Source organism: Petromyzon marinus, unplaced genomic scaffold (genome assembly GCF_048934315.1).
Source record: "Petromyzon marinus isolate PM22_M1 ecotype Great Lakes invasive population unplaced genomic scaffold, UKy_Petmar_22M1.pri1.0 PM_G_Scaffold_9, whole genome shotgun sequence".
In the NCBI taxonomy this organism is placed as follows: domain Eukaryota; kingdom Metazoa; phylum Chordata; class Hyperoartia; order Petromyzontiformes; family Petromyzontidae; genus Petromyzon; species Petromyzon marinus.
The window spans coordinates 1,432,546-1,454,962 of NW_027423046.1; positions in this window are offsets into that span (position 1 = coordinate 1,432,546).

Below are 22,417 nucleotides of genomic sequence, written 5' to 3' on the forward strand. Positions count from 1 at the left end.
CTCTGTGTGAGTCTGTGGGTCTCTGTGTGAGTCAGTGTGTCTCTGTGTGAGTCTAATTTTCTCTGTGCGAGTCTGTGGGTCTCTGTGTGAGTAGTCTATGGGTCTCCGTGTGAGTAGTCTATGGGTCTCTGTGTGAGTAGTCTATGGGTGTCTGTGTGAGTAGTCTATGGGTCTCTGTGTGAGTTTGTGGGACTTTGTGTGAGTAGTCTATGGGTCTTTGAGTCTATGGGTATCTGTGCGAGTCAATGGGTCTCTGTGTGAGTCTATTTTTCTCTGTGTGAGTCTAATTTTCTCTGTGTGAGTCTAATATTCTCTGTGCTAGTCTGTGGATCTCTGTGTGAGTAGTCTATGGGTCTCTGTGTGAGTCTGTGGGTCTCTGTGTGAGTCAGTGTGTCTCTGTGTGAGTCTAATTTTCTCTGTGCGAGTCTGTGGGTCTCTGTGTGAGTAGTCCATGGGTCTCTGTGTGAGTTTATGGGACTTTGTGTGAGTAGTCTATGGGTCTCTGTGTGAGTCTAATAGTCTCTGTGTGAGTCTGTGGATCTCTGTGTGAGTAGTCTATGGGTCTCCGTGTGAGTAGTCTATGGGTCTCTGTGTGAGTAGTCTATGGGTGTCTGTGTGAGTAGTCTATGGGTCTCTGTGTGAGTTTGTGGGACTTTGTGTGAGTAGTCTATGGGTCTTTGAGTCTATGGGTATTTGTGCGAGTCAATGGGTCTCTGTGTGAGTCTATTTTTCTCTGTGTGAGTCTAATTTTCTCTGTGTGAGTCTAATATTCTCTGTGCTAGTCTGTGGATCTCTGTGTGAGTAGTCTATGGGTCTCTGTGTGGTGAGTCTATGGGTCTCTGTGTGAGTAGTCCATGGGTCTCTGTGTGAGTCTGTGGGTCTCTGTGTGAGTCAGTGTGTCTCTGTGTGAGTCTAATTTTCTCTGTGCGAGTCTGTGGGTCTCTGTGTGAGTAGTCTATGGGTCTCTGTGTGAGTTTATGGGTATCTGTGTGAGTCATTGGGTCTCTATGCGAGTCAGTGGGTCTCTGTGTGAGTCTAATTTTCTCTGTGTGAGTCTAATTTTCTCTGTGTGAGTCTGTGGGTCTTTGTGTGAGTAGTCTATGGGTCTCTGTGTGAGTAGTCTGTGGGTTTCTGTGCGAGTCTGTGGGTCTCTGTGTGAGTCTGTGGGTCTCTGTGTGAGTAGTCTATGGGTCTATGTGTGAGTAGTCTGTGGGTCTCTGTGCGAGTCTGTGGGTCTCTGAGTAGTCTATGCGTCTCTGTGTGAGTAGTCTATGGGTGTCTGTGTGATGAGTCTATGGGTCTCTGTGTGAGTCTAATAGTCTCTGTGTGAGTCTGTGGATCTCTGTGTGAGTAGTCTATGGGTCTCCGTGTGAGTAGTCTATGGGTCTCTGTGTGAGTAGTCTATGGGTGTCTGTGTGAGTAGTCTATGGGTCTCTGTGTGAGTTTGTGGGACTTTGTGTGAGTAGTCTATGGGTCTCTGTGTGAGTCTGTGGGTCTCTGTGTGAGTAGTCTATGGGTCTCTGTGTGAGTTTATGGGACTTTGTGTGAGTAGTCTATGGGTCTCTGTGTGAGTCAATGGGTCTCTATGTGAGTCAGTGTGTCTCTGTGTGAGTCTAATTTTCTCTGTGCGAGTCTGTGGGTCTCTGTGTGAGTAGTCTATGGGTCTCTGTGTGAGTATAATAGTCTCTGTGTGAGTCTGTGGATCTCTGTGTGAGTAGTCTATGGGTCTCCGTGTGAGTAGTCTATGTGTCTCTGTGTGAGTAGTCTATGGGTGTCTGTGTGAGTAGTCTATGGGTCTATGTGTGAGTTTGTGGGGCTTTGTGTGAGTAGTCTATGGGTCTTTGAGTCTATGGGTATCTGTGCGAGTCAATGGGCTCTGTGTGAGTCTATTTTTCTCTGTGTGAGTCTAATTTTCTCTGTGTGAGTCTAATATTCTCTGTGCTAGTCTGTGGATCTCTGTGTGAGTAGTCTATGGGTCTCTGTGTGAGTCTGTGGGTCTCTGTGTGAGTCAGTGTGTCTCTGTGTGAGTCTAATTTTCTCTGTGCGAGTCTGTGGGTCTCTGTGTGAGTAGTCTATGGGTCTCCGTGTGAGTAGTCTATGGGTCTCTGTGTGAGTAGTCTATGGGTGTCTGTGTGAGTAGTCTATGGGTCTCTGTGTGAGTTTGTGGGACTTTGTGTGAGTAGTCTATGGGTCTTTGAGTCTATGGGTATCTGTGCGAGTCAATGGGTCTCTGTGTGAGTCTATTTTTCTCTGTGTGAGTCTAATTTTCTCTGTGTGAGTCTAATATTCTCTGTGCTAGTCTGTGGATCTCTGTGTGAGTAGTCTATGGGTCTCTGTGTGAGTCTGTGGGTCTCTGTGTGAGTCAGTGTGTCTCTGTGTGAGTCTAATTTTCTCTGTGCGAGTCTGTGGGTCTCTGTGTGAGTAGTCCATGGGTCTCTGTGTGAGTTTATGGGACTTTGTGTGAGTAGTCTATGGGTCTCTGTGTGAGTAGTCTATGGGTGTCTGTGTGATGAGTCTATGGGTCTCTGTGTGAGTCTAATAGTCTCTGTGTGAGTCTGTGGATCTCTGTGTGAGTAGTCTATGGGTCTCCGTGTGAGTAGTCTATGGGTCTCTGTGTGAGTAGTCTATGGGTGTCTGTGTGAGTAGTCTATGGGTCTCTGTGTGAGTTTGTGGGACTATGTGTGAGTAGTCTATGGGTCTTTGAGTCTATGGGTATCTGTGCGAGTCAATGGGCTCTGTGTGAGTCTATTTTTCTCTGTGTGAGTCTAATTTTCTCTGTGTGAGTCTAATATTCTCTGTGCGAGTCTGTGGGTCTCTGTGTGAGTAGTCTATGGGTCTCCGTGTGAGTAGTCTATGGGTCTCTGTGTGAGTAGTCTATGGGTGTCTGTGTGAGTAGTCTATGGGTCTCTGTGTGAGTTTGTGGGACTTTGTGTGAGTAGTCTATGGGTCTTTGAGTCTATGGGTATCTGTGCGAGTCAATGGGTCTCTGTGTGAGTCTATTTTTCTCTGTGTGAGTCTAATTTTCTCTGTGTGAGTCTAATATTCTCTGTGCTAGTCTGTGGATCTCTGTGTGAGTAGTCTATGGGTCTCTGTGTGAGTCTATGGGTCTCTGTGTGAGTCAATGGGTCTCTATGTGAGTCAGTGTGTCTCTGTGTGAGTCTAATTTTCTCTGTGCGAGTCTGTGGGTCTCTGTGTGAGTAGTCTATGGGTCTCTGTGTGAGTAGTCTGTGGGTCTCTGTGCGATTCTGTGGGTCTCTGTGTGAGTAGTCTATGGGTCTCTGTGTGAGTAGTCTATGGGTGTCTGTGTGATGAGTCTATGGGTCTCTGTGTGAGTCTAATAGTCTCTGTGTGAGTCTGTGGATCTCTGTGTGAGTAGTCTATGGGTCTCCGTGTGAGTAGTCTATGGGTCTCTGTGTGAGTAGTCTATGGGTGTCTGTGTGAGTAGTCTATGGGTCTCTGTGTGAGTTTGTGGGACTTTGTGTGAGTAGTCTATGGGTCTTTGAGTCTATGGGTATCTGTGCGAGTCAATGGGTCTCTGTGTGAGTCTATTTTTCTCTGTGTGAGTCTAATTTTCTCTGTGTGAGTCTAATATTCTCTGTGCTAGTCTGTGGATCTCTGTGTGAGTAGTCTATGGGTCTCTGTGTGGTGAGTCTATGGGTCTCTGTGTGAGTAGTCTATGGGTCTCTGTGTGAGTCTGTGGGTCTCTGTGTGAGTCAGTGTGTCTCTGTGTGAGTCTAATTTTCTCTGTGCGAGTCTGTGGGTCTCTGTGTGAGTAGTCTATGGGTCTCTGTGTGAGTAGTCTGTGGGTCTCTGTGCGAGTCTGTGGGTCTCTGTGTGAGTAGTCTATGGGTCTCTGTGTGAGTAGTCTATGGGTGTCTGTGTGATGAGTCTATGGGTCTCTGTGTGAGTATAATAGTCTCTGTGTGAGTCTGTGGATCTCTGTGTGAGTAGTCTATGGGTCTCCGTGTGAGTAGTCTATGTGTCTCTGTGTGAGTAGTCTATGGGTGTCTGTGTGAGTAGTCTATGGGTCTCTGTGTGAGTTTGTGGGACTTTGTGTGAGTAGTCTATGGGTCTTTGAGTCTATGGGTATCTGTGCGAGTCAATGGGCTCTGTGTGAGTCTATTTTTCTCTGTGTGAGTCTAATTTTCTCTGTGTGAGTCTAATATTCTCTGTGCTAGTCTGTGGATCTCTGTGTGAGTAGTCTATGGGTCTCTGTGTGAGTCTGTGGGTCTCTGTGTGAGTCAGTGTGTCTCTGTGTGAGTCTAATTTTCTCTGTGCGAGTCTGTGGGTCTCTGTGTGAGTAGTCTATCGGTCTCCGTGTGAGTAGTCTATGGGTCTCTGTGTGAGTAGTCTATGGGTGTCTGTGTGAGTAGTCTATGGGTCTCTGTGTGAGTTTGTGGGACTTTGTGTGAGTAGTCTATGGGTCTTTGAGTCTATGGGTATCTGTGCGAGTCAATGGGTCTCTGTGTGAGTCTATTTTTCTCTGTGTGAGTCTAATTTTCTCTGTGTGAGTCTAATATTCTCTGTGCTAGTCTGTGGATCTCTGTGTGAGTAGTCTATGGGTCTCTGTGTGCGTCTGTGGGTCTCTGTGTGAGTCAGTGTGTCTCTGTGTGAGTCTAATTTTCTCTGTGCGAGTCTGTGGGTCTCTGTGTGAGTAGTCTATGGGTCTCTGTGTGAGTTTATGGGACTTTGTGTGAGTAGTCTATGGGTCTCTGTGTGAGTCAATGGGTCTCTATGTGAGTCAGTGTGTCTCTGTGTGAGTCTAATTTTCTCTGTGCGAGTCTGTGGGTCTCTGTGTGAGTAGTCTATGGGTCTCTGTGTGAGTAGTCTGTGGGTCTCTGTGCGAGTCTGTGGGTCTCTGTGTGAGTAGTCTATGGGTCTCTGTGTGAGTAGTCTATGGGTGTCTGTGTGATGAGTCTATGGGTCTCTGTGTGAGTCTAATAGTCTCTGTGTGAGTCTGTGGATCTCTGTGTGAGTAGTCTATGGGTCTCCGTGTGAGTAGTCTATGGGTCTCTGTGTGAGTAGTCTATGGGTGTCTGTGTGAGTAGTCTATGGGTCTCTGTGTGAGTTTGTGGGACTTTGTGTGAGTAGTCTATGGGTCTTTGAGTCTATGGGTATCTGTGCGAGTCAATGGGTCTCTGTGTGAGTCTATTTTTCTCTGTGTGAGTCTAATTTTCTCTGTGTGAGTCTAATATTCTCTGTGCTAGTCTGTGGATCTCTGTGTGAGTAGTCTATGGGTCTCTGTGTGGTGAGTCTATGGGTCTCTGTGTGAGTAGTCTATGGGTCTCTGTGTGAGTCTGTGGGTCTCTGTGTGAGTCAGTGTGTCTCTGTGTGAGTCTAATTTTCTCTGTGCGAGTCTGTGGGTCTCTGTGTGAGTAGTCTATGGGTCTCTGTGTGAGTTTATGGGTATCTGTGTGAGTCATTGGGTCTCTATGCGAGTCAGTGGGTCTCTGTGTGAGTCTAATTTTCTCTGTGTGAGTCTAATTTGCTCTGTGTGAGTCTGTGGGTCTTTGTGTGAGTAGTCTATGGGTCTCTGTGTGAGTAGTCTGTGGGTTTCTGTGCGAGTCTGTGGGTCTCTGTGTGAGTCTGTGGGTCTCTGTGTGAGTAGTCTATGGGTCTATGTGTGAGTAGTCTGTGGGTCTCTGTGCGAGTCTGTGGGTCTCTGAGTAGTCTATGCGTCTCTGTGTGAGTAGTCTATGGGTGTCTGTGTGATGAGTCTATGGGTCTCTGTGTGAGTCTAATAGTCTCTGTGTGAGTCTGTGGATCTCTGTGTGAGTAGTCTATGGGTCTCCGTGTGAGTAGTCTATGGGTCTCTGTGTGAGTAGTCTATGGGTGTCTGTGTGAGTAGTCTATGGGTCTCTGTGTCAGTTTGTGGGACTTTGTGTGAGTAGTCTATGGGTCTCTGTGTGAGTCTGTGGGTCTCTGTGTGAGTAGTCTATGGGTCTCTGTGTGAGTTTATGGGACTTTGTGTGAGTAGTCTATGGGTCTCTGTGTGAGTCAATGGGTCTCTATGTGAGTCAGTGTGTCTCTGTGTGAGTCTAATTTTCTCTGTGCGAGTCTGTGGGTCTCTGTGTGAGTAGTCTATGGGTCTCTGTGTGAGTAGTCTGTGGGTCTCTGTGCGAGTCTGTGGGTCTCTGTGTGAGTAGTCTATGGGTCTCTGTGTGAGTAGTCTATGGGTGTCTGTGTGATGAGTCTATGGGTCTCTGTGTGAGTATAATAGTCTCTGTGTGAGTCTGTGGATCTCTGTGTGAGTAGTCTATGGGTCTCCGTGTGAGTAGTCTATGTGTCTCTGTGTGAGTAGTCTATGGGTGTCTGTGTGAGTAGTCTATGGGTCTATGTGTGAGTTTGTGGGGCTTTGTGTGAGTAGTCTATGGGTCTTTGAGTCTATGGGTATCTGTGCGAGTCAATGGGCTCTGTGTGAGTCTATTTTTCTCTGTGTGAGTCTAATTTTCTCTGTGTGAGTCTAATATTCTCTGTGCTAGTCTGTGGATCTCTGTGTGAGTAGTCTATGGGTCTCTGTGTGAGTCTGTGGGTCTCTGTGTGAGTCAGTGTGTCTCTGTGTGAGTCTAATTTTCTCTGTGCGAGTCTGTGGGTCTCTGTGTGAGTAGTCTATGGGTCTCCGTGTGAGTAGTCTATGGGTCTCTGTGTGAGTAGTCTATGGGTGTCTGTGTGAGTAGTCTATGGGTCTCTGTGTGAGTTTGTGGGACTTTGTGTGAGTAGTCTATGGGTCTTTGAGTCTATGGGTATCTGTGCGAGTCAATGGGTCTCTGTGTGAGTCTATTTTTCTCTGTGTGAGTCTAATTTTCTCTGTGTGAGTCTAATATTCTCTGTGCTAGTCTGTGGATCTCTGTGTGAGTAGTCTATGGGTCTCTGTGTGAGTCTGTGGGTCTCTGTGTGAGTCAGTGTGTCTCTGTGTGAGTCTAATTTTCTCTGTGCGAGTCTGTGGGTCTCTGTGTGAGTAGTCCATGGGTCTCTGTGTGAGTTTATGGGACTTTGTGTGAGTAGTCTATGGGTCTCTGTGTGAGTCAATGGGTCTCTATGTGAGTCAGTGTGTCTCTGTGTGAGTCTAATTTTCTCTGTGCGAGTCTGTGGGTCTCTGTGTGAGTAGTCTATGGGTCTCTGTGTGAGTAGTCTGTGGGTCTCTGTGCGAGTCTGTGGGTCTCTGTGTGAGTAGTCTATGGGTCTCTGTGTGAGTAGTCTATGGGTGTCTGTGTGATGAGTCTATGGGTCTCTGTGTGAGTCTAATAGTCTCTGTGTGAGTCTGTGGATCTCTGTGTGAGTAGTCTATGGGTCTCCGTGTGAGTAGTCTATGGGTCTCTGTGTGAGTAGTCTATGGGTGTCTGTGTGAGTAGTCTATGGGTCTCTGTGTGAGTTTGTGGGACTATGTGTGAGTAGTCTATGGGTCTTTGAGTCTATGGGTATCTGTGCGAGTCAATGGGCTCTGTGTGAGTCTATTTTTCTCTGTGTGAGTCTAATTTTCTCTGTGTGAGTCTAATATTCTCTGTGCGAGTCTGTGGGTCTCTGTGTGAGTAGTCTATGGGTCTCCGTGTGAGTAGTCTATGGGTCTCTGTGTGAGTAGTCTATGGGTGTCTGTGTGAGTAGTCTATGGGTCTCTGTGTGAGTTTGTGGGACTTTGTGTGAGTAGTCTATGGGTCTTTGAGTCTATGGGTATCTGTGCGAGTCAATGGGTCTCTGTGTGAGTCTATTTTTCTCTGTGTGAGTCTAATTTTCTCTGTGTGAGTCTAATATTCTCTGTGCTAGTCTGTGGATCTCTGTGTGAGTAGTCTATGGGTCTCTGTGTGAGTCTATGGGTCTCTGTGTGAGTCAATGGGTCTCTATGTGAGTCAGTGTGTCTCTGTGTGAGTCTAATTTTCTCTGTGCGAGTCTGTGGGTCTCTGTGTGAGTAGTCTATGGGTCTCTGTGTGAGTAGTCTGTGGGTCTCTGTGCGAGTCTGTGGGTCTCTGTGTGAGTAGTCTATGGGTCTCTGTGTGAGTAGTCTATGGGTGTCTGTGTGATGAGTCTATGGGTCTCTGTGTGAGTCTAATAGTCTCTGTGTGAGTCTGTGGATCTCTGTGTGAGTAGTCTATGGGTCTCCGTGTGAGTAGTCTATGGGTCTCTGTGTGAGTAGTCTATGGGTGTCTGTGTGAGTAGTCTATGGGTCTCTGTGTGAGTTTGTGGGACTTTGTGTGAGTAGTCTATGGGTCTTTGAGTCTATGGGTATTTGTGCGAGTCAATGGGTCTCTGTGTGAGTCTATTTTTCTCTGTGTGAGTCTAATTTTCTCTGTGTGAGTCTAATATTCTCTGTGCTAGTCTGTGGATCTCTGTGTGAGTAGTCTATGGGTCTCTGTGTGGTGAGTCTATGGGTCTCTGTGTGAGTAGTCCATGGGTCTCTGTGTGAGTCTGTGGGTCTCTGTGTGAGTCAGTGTGTCTCTGTGTGAGTCTAATTTTCTCTGTGCGAGTCTGTGGGTCTCTGTGTGAGTAGTCTATGGGTCTCTGTGTGAGTTTATGGGTATCTGTGTGAGTCATTGGGTCTCTATGCGAGTCAGTGGGTCTCTGTGTGAGTCTAATTTTCTCTGTGTGAGTCTAATTTTCTCTGTGTGAGTCTGTGGGTCTTTGTGTGAGTAGTCTATGGGTCTCTGTGTGAGTAGTCTGTGGGTTTCTGTGCGAGTCTGTGGGTCTCTGTGTGAGTCTGTGGGTCTCTGTGTGAGTAGTCTATGGGTCTATGTGTGAGTAGTCTGTGGGTCTCTGTGCGAGTCTGTGGGTCTCTGAGTAGTCTATGCGTCTCTGTGTGAGTAGTCTATGGGTGTCTGTGTGATGAGTCTATGGGTCTCTGTGTGAGTCTAATAGTCTCTGTGTGAGTCTGTGGATCTCTGTGTGAGTAGTCTATGGGTCTCCGTGTGAGTAGTCTATGGGTCTCTGTGTGAGTAGTCTATGGGTGTCTGTGTGAGTAGTCTATGGGTCTCTGTGTGAGTTTGTGGGACTTTGTGTGAGTAGTCTATGGGTCTCTGTGTGAGTCTGTGGGTCTCTGTGTGAGTAGTCTATGGGTCTCTGTGTGAGTTTATGGGACTTTGTGTGAGTAGTCTATGGGTCTCTGTGTGAGTCAATGGGTCTCTATGTGAGTCAGTGTGTCTCTGTGTGAGTCTAATTTTCTCTGTGCGAGTCTGTGGGTCTCTGTGTGAGTAGTCTATGGGTCTCTGTGTGAGTAGTCTGTGGGTCTCTGTGCGAGTCTGTGGGTCTCTGTGTGAGTAGTCTATGGGTCTCTGTGTGAGTAGTCTATGGGTGTCTGTGTGATGAGTCTATGGGTCTCTGTGTGAGTATAATAGTCTCTGTGTGAGTCTGTGGATCTCTGTGTGAGTAGTCTATGGGTCTCCGTGTGAGTAGTCTATGTGTCTCTGTGTGAGTAGTCTATGGGTGTCTGTGTGAGTAGTCTATGGGTCTATGTGTGAGTTTGTGGGGCTTTGTGTGAGTAGTCTATGGGTCTTTGAGTCTATGGGTATCTGTGCGAGTCAATGGGCTCTGTGTGAGTCTATTTTTCTCTGTGTGAGTCTAATTTTCTCTGTGTGAGTCTAATATTCTCTGTGCTAGTCTGTGGATCTCTGTGTGAGTAGTCTATGGGTCTCTGTGTGAGTCTGTGGGTCTCTGTGTGAGTCAGTGTGTCTCTGTGTGAGTCTAATTTTCTCTGTGCGAGTCTGTGGGTCTCTGTGTGAGTAGTCTATGGGTCTCCGTGTGAGTAGTCTATGGGTCTCTGTGTGAGTAGTCTATGGGTGTCTGTGTGAGTAGTCTATGGGTCTCTGTGTGAGTTTGTGGGACTTTGTGTGAGTAGTCTATGGGTCTTTGAGTCTATGGGTATCTGTGCGAGTCAATGGGTCTCTGTGTGAGTCTATTTTTCTCTGTGTGAGTCTAATTTTCTCTGTGTGAGTCTAATATTCTCTGTGCTAGTCTGTGGATCTCTGTGTGAGTAGTCTATGGGTCTCTGTGTGAGTCTGTGGGTCTCTGTGTGAGTCAGTGTGTCTCTGTGTGAGTCTAATTTTCTCTGTGCGAGTCTGTGGGTCTCTGTGTGAGTAGTCCATGGGTCTCTGTGTGAGTTTATGGGACTTTGTGTGAGTAGTCTATGGGTCTCTGTGTGAGTCAATGGGTCTCTATGTGAGTCAGTGTGTCTCTGTGTGAGTCTAATTTTCTCTGTGCGAGTCTGTGGGTCTCTGTGTGAGTAGTCTATGGGTCTCTGTGTGAGTAGTCTGTGGGTCTCTGTGCGAGTCTGTGGGTCTCTGTGTGAGTAGTCTATGGGTCTCTGTGTGAGTAGTCTATGGGTGTCTGTGTGATGAGTCTATGGGTCTCTGTGTGAGTCTAATAGTCTCTGTGTGAGTCTGTGGATCTCTGTGTGAGTAGTCTATGGGTCTCCGTGTGAGTAGTCTATGGGTCTCTGTGTGAGTAGTCTATGGGTGTCTGTGTGAGTAGTCTATGGGTCTCTGTGTGAGTTTGTGGGACTATGTGTGAGTAGTCTATGGGTCTTTGAGTCTATGGGTATCTGTGCGAGTCAATGGGCTCTGTGTGAGTCTATTTTTCTCTGTGTGAGTCTAATTTTCTCTGTGTGAGTCTAATATTCTCTGTGCGAGTCTGTGGGTCTCTGTGTGAGTAGTCTATGGGTCTCCGTGTGAGTAGTCTATGGGTCTCTGTGTGAGTAGTCTATGGGTGTCTGTGTGAGTAGTCTATGGGTCTCTGTGTGAGTTTGTGGGACTTTGTGTGAGTAGTCTATGGGTCTTTGAGTCTATGGGTATCTGTGCGAGTCAATGGGTCTCTGTGTGAGTCTATTTTTCTCTGTGTGAGTCTAATTTTCTCTGTGTGAGTCTAATATTCTCTGTGCTAGTCTGTGGATCTCTGTGTGAGTAGTCTATGGGTCTCTGTGTGAGTCTATGGGTCTCTGTGTGAGTCAATGGGTCTCTATGTGAGTCAGTGTGTCTCTGTGTGAGTCTAATTTTCTCTGTGCGAGTCTGTGGGTCTCTGTGTGAGTAGTCTATGGGTCTCTGTGTGAGTAGTCTGTGGGTCTCTGTGCGAGTCTGTGGGTCTCTGTGTGAGTAGTCTATGGGTCTCTGTGTGAGTAGTCTATGGGTGTCTGTGTGATGAGTCTATGGGTCTCTGTGTGAGTCTAATAGTCTCTGTGTGAGTCTGTGGATCTCTGTGTGAGTAGTCTATGGGTCTCCGTGTGAGTAGTCTATGGGTCTCTGTGTGAGTAGTCTATGGGTGTCTGTGTGAGTAGTCTATGGGTCTCTGTGTGAGTTTGTGGGACTTTGTGTGAGTAGTCTATGGGTCTTTGAGTCTATGGGTATCTGTGCGAGTCAATGGGTCTCTGTGTGAGTCTATTTTTCTCTGTGTGAGTCTAATTTTCTCTGTGTGAGTCTAATATTCTCTGTGCTAGTCTGTGGATCTCTGTGTGAGTAGTCTATGGGTCTCTGTGTGGTGAGTCTATGGGTCTCTGTGTGAGTAGTCTATGGGTCTCTGTGTGAGTCTGTGGGTCTCTGTGTGAGTCAGTGTGTCTCTGTGTGAGTCTAATTTTCTCTGTGCGAGTCTGTGGGTCTCTGTGTGAGTAGTCTATGGGTCTCTGTGTGAGTAGTCTGTGGGTCTCTGTGCGAGTCTGTGGGTCTCTGTGTGAGTAGTCTATGGGTCTCTGTGTGAGTAGTCTATGGGTGTCTGTGTGATGAGTCTATGGGTCTCTGTGTGAGTATAATAGTCTCTGTGTGAGTCTGTGGATCTCTGTGTGAGTAGTCTATGGGTCTCCGTGTGAGTAGTCTATGTGTCTCTGTGTGAGTAGTCTATGGGTGTCTGTGTGAGTAGTCTATGGGTCTATGTGTGAGTTTGTGGGGCTTTGTGTGAGTAGTCTATGGGTCTTTGAGTCTATGGGTATCTGTGCGAGTCAATGGGCTCTGTGTGAGTCTATTTTTCTCTGTGTGAGTCTAATTTTCTCTGTGTGAGTCTAATATTCTCTGTGCTAGTCTGTGGATCTCTGTGTGAGTAGTCTATGGGTCTCTGTGTGAGTCTGTGGGTCTCTGTGTGAGTCAGTGTGTCTCTGTGTGAGTCTAATTTTCTCTGTGCGAGTCTGTGGGTCTCTGTGTGAGTAGTCTATGGGTCTCCGTGTGAGTAGTCTATGGGTCTCTGTGTGAGTAGTCTATGGGTGTCTGTGTGATTAGTCTATGGGTCTCTGTGTGAGTTTGTGGGACTTTGTGTGAGTAGTCTATGGGTCTTTGAGTCTATGGGTATCTGTGCGAGTCAATGGGTCTCTGTGTGAGTCTATTTTTCTCTGTGTGAGTCTAATTTTCTCTGTGTGAGTCTAATATTCTCTGTGCTAGTCTGTGGATCTCTGTGTGAGTAGTCTATGGGTCTCTGTGTGAGTCTGTGGGTCTCTGTGTGAGTCAGTGTGTCTCTGTGTGAGTCTAATTTTCTCTGTGCGAGTCTGTGGGTCTCTGTGTGAGTAGTCCATGGGTCTCTGTGTGAGTTTATGGGACTTTGTGTGAGTAGTCTATGGGTCTCTGTGTGAGTCAATGGGTCTCTATGTGAGTCAGTGTGTCTCTGTGTGAGTCTAATTTTCTCTGTGCGAGTCTGTGGGTCTCTGTGTGAGTAGTCTATGGGTCTCTGTGTGAGTAGTCTGTGGGTCTCTGTGCGAGTCTGTGGGTCTCTGTGTGAGTAGTCTATGGGTCTCTGTGTGAGTAGTCTATGGGTGTCTGTGTGATGAGTCTATGGGTCTCTGTGTGAGCCTAATAGTCTCTGTGTGAGTCTGTGGATCTCTGTGTGAGTAGTCTATGGGTCTCCGTGTGAGTAGTCTATGGGTCTCTGTGTGAGTAGTCTATGGGTGTCTGTGTGAGTAGTCTATGGGTCTCTGTGTGAGTTTGTGGGACTATGTGTGAGTAGTCTATGGGTCTTTGAGTCTATGGGTATCTGTGCGAGTCAATGGGCTCTGTGTGAGTCTATTTTTCTCTGTGTGAGTCTAATTTTCTCTGTGTGAGTCTAATATTCTCTGTGCGAGTCTGTGGGTCTCTGTGTGAGTAGTCTATGGGTCTCCGTGTGAGTAGTCTATGGGTCTCTGTGTGAGTAGTCTATGGGTGTCTGTGTGAGTAGTCTATGGGTCTCTGTGTGAGTTTGTGGGACTTTGTGTGAGTAGTCTATGGGTCTTTGAGTCTATGGGTATCTGTGCGAGTCAATGGGTCTCTGTGTGAGTCTATTTTTCTCTGTGTGAGTCTAATTTTCTCTGTGTGAGTCTAATATTCTCTGTGCTAGTCTGTGGATCTCTGTGTGAGTAGTCTATGGGTCTCTGTGTGAGTCTATGGGTCTCTGTGTGAGTCAATGGGTCTCTATGTGAGTCAGTGTGTCTCTGTGTGAGTCTAATTTTCTCTGTGCGAGTCTGTGGGTCTCTGTGTGAGTAGTCTATGGGTCTCTGTGTGAGTAGTCTGTGGGTCTCTGTGCGAGTCTGTGGGTCTCTGTGTGAGTAGTCTATGGGTCTCTGTGTGAGTAGTCTATGGGTGTCTGTGTGATGAGTCTATGGGTCTCTGTGTGAGTCTAATAGTCTCTGTGTGAGTCTGTGGATCTCTGTGTGAGTAGTCTATGGGTCTCCGTGTGAGTAGTCTATGGGTCTCTGTGTGAGTAGTCTATGGGTGTCTGTGTGAGTAGTCTATGGGTCTCTGTGTGAGTTTGTGGGACTTTGTGTGAGTAGTCTATGGGTCTTTGAGTCTATGGGTATCTGTGCGAGTCAATGGGTCTCTGTGTGAGTCTATTTTTCTCTGTGTGAGTCTAATTTTCTCTGTGTGAGTCTAATATTCTCTGTGCTAGTCTGTGGATCTCTGTGTGAGTAGTCTATGGGTCTCTGTGTGGTGAGTCTATGGGTCTCTGTGTGAGTAGTCTATGGGTCTCTGTGTGAGTCTGTGGGTCTCTGTGTGAGTCAGTGTGTCTCTGTGTGAGTCTAATTTTCTCTGTGCGAGTCTGTGGGTCTCTGTGTGAGTAGTCTATGGGTCTCTGTGTGAGTTTATGGGTATCTGTGTGAGTCATTGGGTCTCTATGCGAGTCAGTGGGTCTCTGTGTGAGTCTAATTTTCTCTGTGTGAGTCTAATTTTCTCTGTGTGAGTCTGTGGGTCTTTGTGTGAGTAGTCTATGGGTCTCTGTGTGAGTAGTCTGTGGGTTTCTGTGCGAGTCTGTGGGTCTCTGTGTGAGTCTGTGGGTCTCTGTGTGAGTAGTCTATGGGTCTATGTGTGAGTAGTCTGTGGGTCTCTGTGCGAGTCTGTGGGTCTCTGAGTAGTCTATGCGTCTCTGTGTGAGTAGTCTATGGGTGTCTGTGTGATGAGTCTATGGGTCTCTGTGTGAGTCTAATAGTCTCTGTGTGAGTCTGTGGATCTCTGTGTGAGTAGTCTATGGGTCTCCGTGTGAGTAGTCTATGGGTCTCTGTGTGAGTAGTCTATGGGTGTCTGTGTGAGTAGTCTATGGGTCTCTGTGTGAGTTTGTGGGACTTTGTGTGAGTAGTCTATGGGTCTCTGTGTGAGTCTGTGGGTCTCTGTGTGAGTAGTCTATGGGTCTCTGTGTGAGTAGTCTGTGGGTCTCTGTGCGAGTCTGTGGGTCTCTGTGTGAGTAGTCTATGGGTCTCTGTGTGAGTAGTCTATGGGTGTCTGTGTGATGAGTCTATGGGTCTCTGTGTGAGTATAATAGTCTCTGTGTGAGTCTGTGGATCTCTGTGTGAGTAGTCTATGGGTCTCCGTGTGAGTAGTCTATGTGTCTCTGTGTGAGTAGTCTATGGGTGTCTGTGTGAGTAGTCTATGGGTCTATGTGTGAGTTTGTGGGGCTTTGTGTGAGTAGTCAATGGGTCTTTGAGTCTATGGGTATCTGTGCGAGTCAATGGGCTCTGTGTGAGTCTATTTTTCTCTGTGTGAGTCTAATTTTCTCTGTGTGAGTCTAATATTCTCTGTGCTAGTCTGTGGATCTCTGTGTGAGTAGTCTATGGGTCTCTGTGTGAGTCTGTGGGTCTCTGTGTGAGTCAGTGTGTCTCTGTGTGAGTCTAATTTTCTCTGTGCGAGTCTGTGGGTCTCTGTGTGAGTAGTCTATGGGTCTCCGTGTGAGTAGTCTATGGGTCTCTGTGTGAGTAGTCTATGGGTGTCTGTGTGAGTAGTCTATGGGTCTCTGTGTGAGTTTGTGGGACTTTGTGTGAGTAGTCTATGGGTCTTTGAGTCTATGGGTATCTGTGCGAGTCAATGGGTCTCTGTGTGAGTCTATTTTTCTCTGTGTGAGTCTAATTTTCTCTGTGTGAGTCTAATATTCTCTGTGCTAGTCTGTGGATCTCTGTGTGAGTAGTCTATGGGTCTCTGTGTGAGTCTGTGGGTCTCTGTGTGAGTCAGTGTGTCTCTGTGTGAGTCTAATTTTCTCTGTGCGAGTCAATGGGTCTCTGTGTGAGTCTATTTTTCTCTGTGTGAGTCTAATTTTCTCTGTGTGAGTCTAATATTCTCTGTGCTAGTCTGTGGATCTCTGTGTGAGTAGTCTATGGGTCTCTGTGTGAGTCTATGGGTCTCTGTGTGAGTCAATGGGTCTCTATGTGAGTCAGTGTGTCTCTGTGTGAGTCTAATTTTCTCTGTGCGAGTCTGTGGGTCTCTGTGTGAGTAGTCTATGGGTCTCTGTGTGAGTAGTCTGTGGGTCTCTGTGCGAGTCTGTGGGTCTCTGTGTGAGTAGTCTATGGGTCTCTGTGTGAGTAGTCTATGGGTGTCTGTGTGATGAGTCTATGGGTCTCTGTGTGAGTCTAATAGTCTCTGTGTGAGTCTGTGGATCTCTGTGTGAGTAGTCTATGGGTCTCCGTGTGAGTAGTCTATGGGTCTCTGTGTGAGTAGTCTATGGGTGTCTGTGTGAGTAGTCTATGGGTCTCTGTGTGAGTTTGTGGGACTTTGTGTGAGTAGTCTATGGGTCTTTGAGTCTATGGGTATCTGTGCGAGTCAATGGGTCTCTGTGTGAGTCTATTTTTCTCTGTGTGAGTCTAATTTTCTCTGTGTGAGTCTAATATTCTCTGTGCTAGTCTGTGGATCTCTGTGTGAGTAGTCTATGGGTCTCTGTGTGGTGAGTCTATGGGTCTCTGTGTGAGTAGTCTATGGGTCTCTGTGTGAGTCTGTGGGTCTCTGTGTGAGTCAGTGTGTCTCTGTGTGAGTCTAATTTTCTCTGTGCGAGTCTGTGGGTCTCTGTGTGAGTAGTCTATGGGTCTCTGTGTGAGTAGTCTGTGGGTCTCTGTGCGAGTCTGTGGGTCTCTGTGTGAGTAGTCTATGGGTCTCTGTGTGAGTAGTCTATGGGTGTCTGTGTGATGAGTCTATGGGTCTCTGTGTGAGTATAATAGTCTCTGTGTGAGTCTGTGGATCTCTGTGTGAGTAGTCTATGGGTCTCCGTGTGAGTAGTCTATGTGTCTCTGTGTGAGTAGTCTATGGGTGTCTGTGTGAGTAGTCTATGGGTCTATGTGTGAGTTTGTGGGGCTTTGTGTGAGTAGTCTATGGGTCTTTGAGTCTATGGGTATCTGTGCGAGTCAATGGGCTCTGTGTGAGTCTATTTTTCTCTGTGTGAGTCTAATTTTCTCTGTGTGAGTCTAATATTCTCTGTGCTAGTCTGTGGATCTCTGTGTGAGTAGTCTATGGGTCTCTGTGTGAGTCTGTGGGTCTCTGTGTGAGTCAGTGTGTCTCTGTGTGAGTCTAATTTTCTCTGTGCGAGTCTGTGGGTCTCTGTGTGAGTAGTCTATGGGTCTCCGTGTGAGTAGTCTATGGGTCTCTGTGTGAGTAGTCTATGGGTGTCTGTGTGATTAGTCTATGGGTCTCTGTGTGAGTTTGTGGGACTTTGTGTGAGTAGTCTATGGGTCTTTGAGTCTATGGGTATCTGTGCGAGTCAATGGGTCTCTGTGTGAGTCTATTTTTCTCTGTGTGAGTCTAATTTTCTCTGTGTGAGTCTAATATTCTCTGTGCTAGTCTGTGGATCTCTGTGTGAGTAGTCTATGGGTCTCTGTGTGAGTCTGTGGGTCTCTGTGTGAGTCAGTGTGTCTCTGTGTGAGTCTAATTTTCTCTGTGCGAGTCTGTGGGTCTCTGTGTGAGTAGTCCATGGGTCTCTGTGTGAGTTTATGGGACTTTGTGTGAGTAGTCTATGGGTCTCTGTGTGAGTCAATGGGTCTCTATGTGAGTCAGTGTGTCTCTGTGTGAGTCTAATTTTCTCTGTGCGAGTCTGTGGGTCTCTGTGTGAGTAGTCTATGGGTCTCTGTGTGAGTAGTCTGTGGGTCTCTGTGCGAGTCTGTGGGTCTCTGTGTGAGTAGTCTATGGGTCTCTGTGTGAGTAGTCTATGGGTGTCTGTGTGATGAGTCTATGGGTCTCTGTGTGAGCCTAATAGTCTCTGTGTGAGTCTGTGGATCTCTGTGTGAGTAGTCTATGGGTCTCCGTGTGAGTAGTCTATGGGTCTCTGTGTGAGTAGTCTATGGGTGTCTGTGTGAGTAGTCTATGGGTCTCTGTGTGAGTTTGTGGGACTATGTGTGAGTAGTCTATGGGTCTTTGAGTCTATGGGTATCTGTGCGAGTCAATGGGCTCTGTGTGAGTCTATTTTTCTCTGTGTGAGTCTAATTTTCTCTGTGTGAGTCTAATATTCTCTGTGCGAGTCTGTGGGTCTCTGTGTGAGTAGTCTATGGGTCTCCGTGTGAGTAGTCTATGGGTCTCTGTGTGAGTAGTCTATGGGTGTCTGTGTGAGTAGTCTATGGGTCTCTGTGTGAGTTTGTGGGACTTTGTGTGAGTAGTCTATGGGTCTTTGAGTCTATGGGTATCTGTGCGAGTCAATGGGTCTCTGTGTGAGTCTATTTTTCTCTGTGTGAGTCTAATTTTCTCTGTGTGAGTCTAATATTCTCTGTGCTAGTCTGTGGATCTCTGTGTGAGTAGTCTATGGGTCTCTGTGTGAGTCTATGGGTCTCTGTGTGAGTCAATGGGTCTCTATGTGAGTCAGTGTGTCTCTGTGTGAGTCTAATTTTCTCTGTGCGAGTCTGTGGGTCTCTGTGTGAGTAGTCTATGGGTCTCTGTGTGAGTAGTCTGTGGGTCTCTGTGCGAGTCTGTGGGTCTCTGTGTGAGTAGTCTATGGGTCTCTGTGTGAGTAGTCTATGGGTGTCTGTGTGATGAGTCTATGGGTCTCTGTGTGAGTCTAATAGTCTCTGTGTGAGTCTGTGGATCTCTGTGTGAGTAGTCTATGGGTCTCCGTGTGAGTAGTCTATGGGTCTCTGTGTGAGTAGTCTATGGGTGTCTGTGTGAGTAGTCTATGGGTCTCTGTGTGAGTTTGTGGGACTTTGTGTGAGTAGTCTATGGGTCTTTGAGTCTATGGGTATCTGTGCGAGTCAATGGGTCTCTGTGTGAGTCTATTTTTCTCTGTGTGAGTCTAATTTTCTCTGTGTGAGTCTAATATTCTCTGTGCTAGTCTGTGGATCTCTGTGTGAGTAGTCTATGGGTCTCTGTGTGGTGAGTCTATGGGTCTCTGTGTGAGTAGTCTATGGGTCTCTGTGTGAGTCTGTGGGTCTCTGTGTGAGTCAGTGTGTCTCTGTGTGAGTCTAATTTTCTCTGTGCGAGTCTGTGGGTCTCTGTGTGAGTAGTCTATGGGTCTCTGTGTGAGTTTATGGGTATCTGTGTGAGTCATTGGGTCTCTATGCGAGTCAGTGGGTCTCTGTGTGAGTCTAATTTTCTCTGTGTGAGTCTAATTTTCTCTGTGTGAGTCTGTGGGTCTTTGTGTGAGTAGTCTATGGGTCTCTGTGTGAGTAGTCTGTGGGTTTCTGTGCAAGTCTGTGGGTCTCTGTGTGAGTCTGTGGGTCTCTGTGTGAGTAGTCTATGGGTCTATGTGTGAGTAGTCTGTGGGTCTCTGTGCGAGTCTGTGGGTCTCTGAGTAGTCTATGCGTCTCTGTGTGAGTAGTCTATGGGTGTCTGTGTGATGAGTCTATGGGTCTCTGTGTGAGTCTAATAGTCTCTGTGTGAGTCTGTGGATCTCTGTGTGAGTAGTCTATGGGTCTCCGTGTGAGTAGTCTATGGGTCTCTGTGTGAGTAGTCTATGGGTGTCTGTGTGAGTAGTCTATGGGTCTCTGTGTGAGTTTGTGGGACTTTGTGTGAGTAGTCTATGGGTCTCTGTGTGAGTCTGTGGGTCTCTGTGTGAGTAGTCTATGGGTCTCTGTGTGAGTAGTCTGTGGGTCTCTGTGCGAGTCTGTGGGTCTCTGTGTGAGTAGTCTATGGGTCTCTGTGTGAGTAGTCTATGGGTGTCTGTGTGATGAGTCTATGGGTCTCTGTGTGAGTATAATAGTCTCTGTGTGAGTCTGTGGATCTCTGTGTGAGTAGTCTATGGGTCTCCGTGTGAGTAGTCTATGTGTCTCTGTGTGAGTAGTCTATGGGTGTCTGTGTGAGTAGTCTATGGGTCTATGTGTGAGTTTGTGGGGCTTTGTGTGAGTAGTCAATGGGTCTTTGAGTCTATGGGTATCTGTGCGAGTCAATGGGCTCTGTGTGAGTCTATTTTTCTCTGTGTGAGTCTAATTTTCTCTGTGTGAGTCTAATATTCTCTGTGCTAGTCTGTGGATCTCTGTGTGAGTAGTCTATGGGTCTCTGTGTGAGTCTGTGGGTCTCTGTGTGAGTCAGTGTGTCTCTGTGTGAGTCTAATTTTCTCTGTGCGAGTCTGTGGGTCTCTGTGTGAGTAGTCTATGGGTCTCCGTGTGAGTAGTCTATGGGTCTCTGTGTGAGTAGTCTATGGGTGTCTGTGTGAGTAGTCTATGGGTCTCTGTGTGAGTTTGTGGGACTTTGTGTGAGTAGTCTATGGGTCTTTGAGTCTATGGGTATCTGTGCGAGTCAATGGGTCTCTGTGTGAGTCTATTTTTCTCTGTGTGAGTCTAATTTTCTCTGTGTGAGTCTAATATTCTCTGTGCTAGTCTGTGGATCTCTGTGTGAGTAGTCTATGGGTCTCTGTGTGAGTCTGTGGGTCTCTGTGTGAGTCAGTGTGTCTCTGTGTGAGTCTAATTTTCTCTGTGCGAGTCTGTGGGTCTCTGTGTGAGTAGTCCATGGGTCTCTGTGTGAGTTTATGGGACTTTGTGTGAGTAGTCTATGGGTCTCTGTGTGAGTCAATGGGTCTCTATGTGAGTCAGTGTGTCTCTGTGTGAGTCTAATTTTCTCTGTGCGAGTCTGTGGGTCTCTGTGTGAGTAGTCTATGGGTCTCTGTGTGAGTAGTCTGTGGGTCTCTGTGCGAGTCTGTGGGTCTCTGTGTGAGTAGTCTATGGGTCTCTGTGTGAGTAGTCTATGGGTGTCTGTGTGATGAGTCTATGGGTCTCTGTGTGAGTCTAATAGTCTCTGTGTGAGTCTGTGGATCTCTGTGTGAGTAGTCTATGGGTCTCCGTGTGAGTAGTCTATGGGTCTCTGTGTGAGTAGTCTATGGGTGTCTGTGTGAGTAGTCTATGGGTCTCTGTGTGAGTTTGTGGGACTATGTGTGAGTAGTCTATGGGTCTTTGAGTCTATGGGTATCTGTGCGAGTCAATGGGCTCTGTGTGAGTCTATTTTTCTCTGTGTGAGTCTAATTTTCTCTGTGTGAGTCTAATATTCTCTGTGCGAGTCTGTGGGTCTCTGTGTGAGTAGTCTATGGGTCTCCGTGTGAGTAGTCTATGGGTCTCTGTGTGAGTAGTCTATGGGTGTCTGTGTGAGTAGTCTATGGGTCTCTGTGTGAGTTTGTGGGACTTTGTGTGAGTAGTCTATGGGTCTTTGAGTCTATGGGTATCTGTGCGAGTCAATGGGTCTCTGTGTGAGTCTATTTTTCTCTGTGTGAGTCTAATTTTCTCTGTGTGAGTCTAATATTCTCTGTGCTAGTCTGTGGATCTCTGTGTGAGTAGTCTATGGGTCTCTGTGTGAGTCTATGGGTCTCTGTGTGAGTCAATGGGTCTCTATGTGAGTCAGTGTGTCTCTGTGTGAGTCTAATTTTCTCTGTGCGAGTCTGTGGGTCTCTGTGTGAGTAGTCTATGGGTCTCTGTGTGAGTAGTCTGTGGGTCTCTGTGCGAGTCTGTGGGTCTCTGTGTGAGTAGTCTATGGGTCTCTGTGTGAGTAGTCTATGGGTGTCTGTGTGATGAGTCTATGGGTCTCTGTGTGAGTCTAATAGTCTCTGTGTGAGTCTGTGGATCTCTGTGTGAGTAGTCTATGGGTCTCCGTGTGAGTAGTCTATGGGTCTCTGTGTGAGTAGTCTATGGGTGTCTGTGTGAGTAGTCTATGGGTCTCTGTGTGAGTTTGTGGGACTTTGTGTGAGTAGTCTATGGGTCTTTGAGTCTATGGGTATCTGTGCGAGTCAATGGGTCTCTGTGTGAGTCTATTTTTCTCTGTGTGAGTCTAATTTTCTCTGTGTGAGTCTAATATTCTCTGTGCTAGTCTGTGGATCTCTGTGTGAGTAGTCTATGGGTCTCTGTGTGGTGAGTCTATGGGTCTCTGTGTGAGTAGTCTATGGGTCTCTGTGTGAGTCTGTGGGTCTCTGTGTGAGTCAGTGTGTCTCTGTGTGAGTCTAATTTTCTCTGTGCGAGTCTGTGGGTCTCTGTGTGAGTAGTCTATGGGTCTCTGTGTGAGTAGTCTGTGGGTCTCTGTGCGAGTCTGTGGGTCTCTGTGTGAGTAGTCTATGGGTCTCTGTGTGAGTAGTCTATGGGTGTCTGTGTGATGAGTCTATGGGTCTCTGTGTGAGTATAATAGTCTCTGTGTGAGTCTGTGGATCTCTGTGTGAGTAGTCTATGGGTCTCCGTGTGAGTAGTCTATGTGTCTCTGTGTGAGTAGTCTATGGGTGTCTGTGTGAGTAGTCTATGGGTCTATGTGTGAGTTTGTGGGGCTTTGTGTGAGTAGTCTATGGGTCTTTGAGTCTATGGGTATCTGTGCGAGTCAATGGGCTCTGTGTGAGTCTATTTTTCTCTGTGTGAGTCTAATTTTCTCTGTGTGAGTCTAATATTCTCTGTGCTAGTCTGTGGATCTCTGTGTGAGTAGTCTATGGGTCTCTGTGTGAGTCTATGGGTCTCTGTGTGAGTCAATGGGTCTCTATGTGAGTCAGTGTGTCTCTGTGTGAGTCTAATTTTCTCTGTGCGAGTCTGTGGGTCTCTGTGTGAGTAGTCTATGGGTCTCTGTGTGAGTAGTCTGTGGGTCTCTGTGCGAGTCTGTGGGTCTCTGTGTGAGTAGTCTATGGGTCTCTGTGTGAGTAGTCTATGGGTGTCTGTGTGATGAGTCTATGGGTCTCTGTGTGAGTCTAATAGTCTCTGTGTGAGTCTGTGGATCTCTGTGTGAGTAGTCTATGGGTCTCCGTGTGAGTAGTCTATGGGTCTCTGTGTGAGTAGTCTATGGGTGTCTGTGTGAGTAGTCTATGGGTCTCTGTGTGAGTTTGTGGGACTTTGTGTGAGTAGTCTATGGGTCTTTGAGTCTAT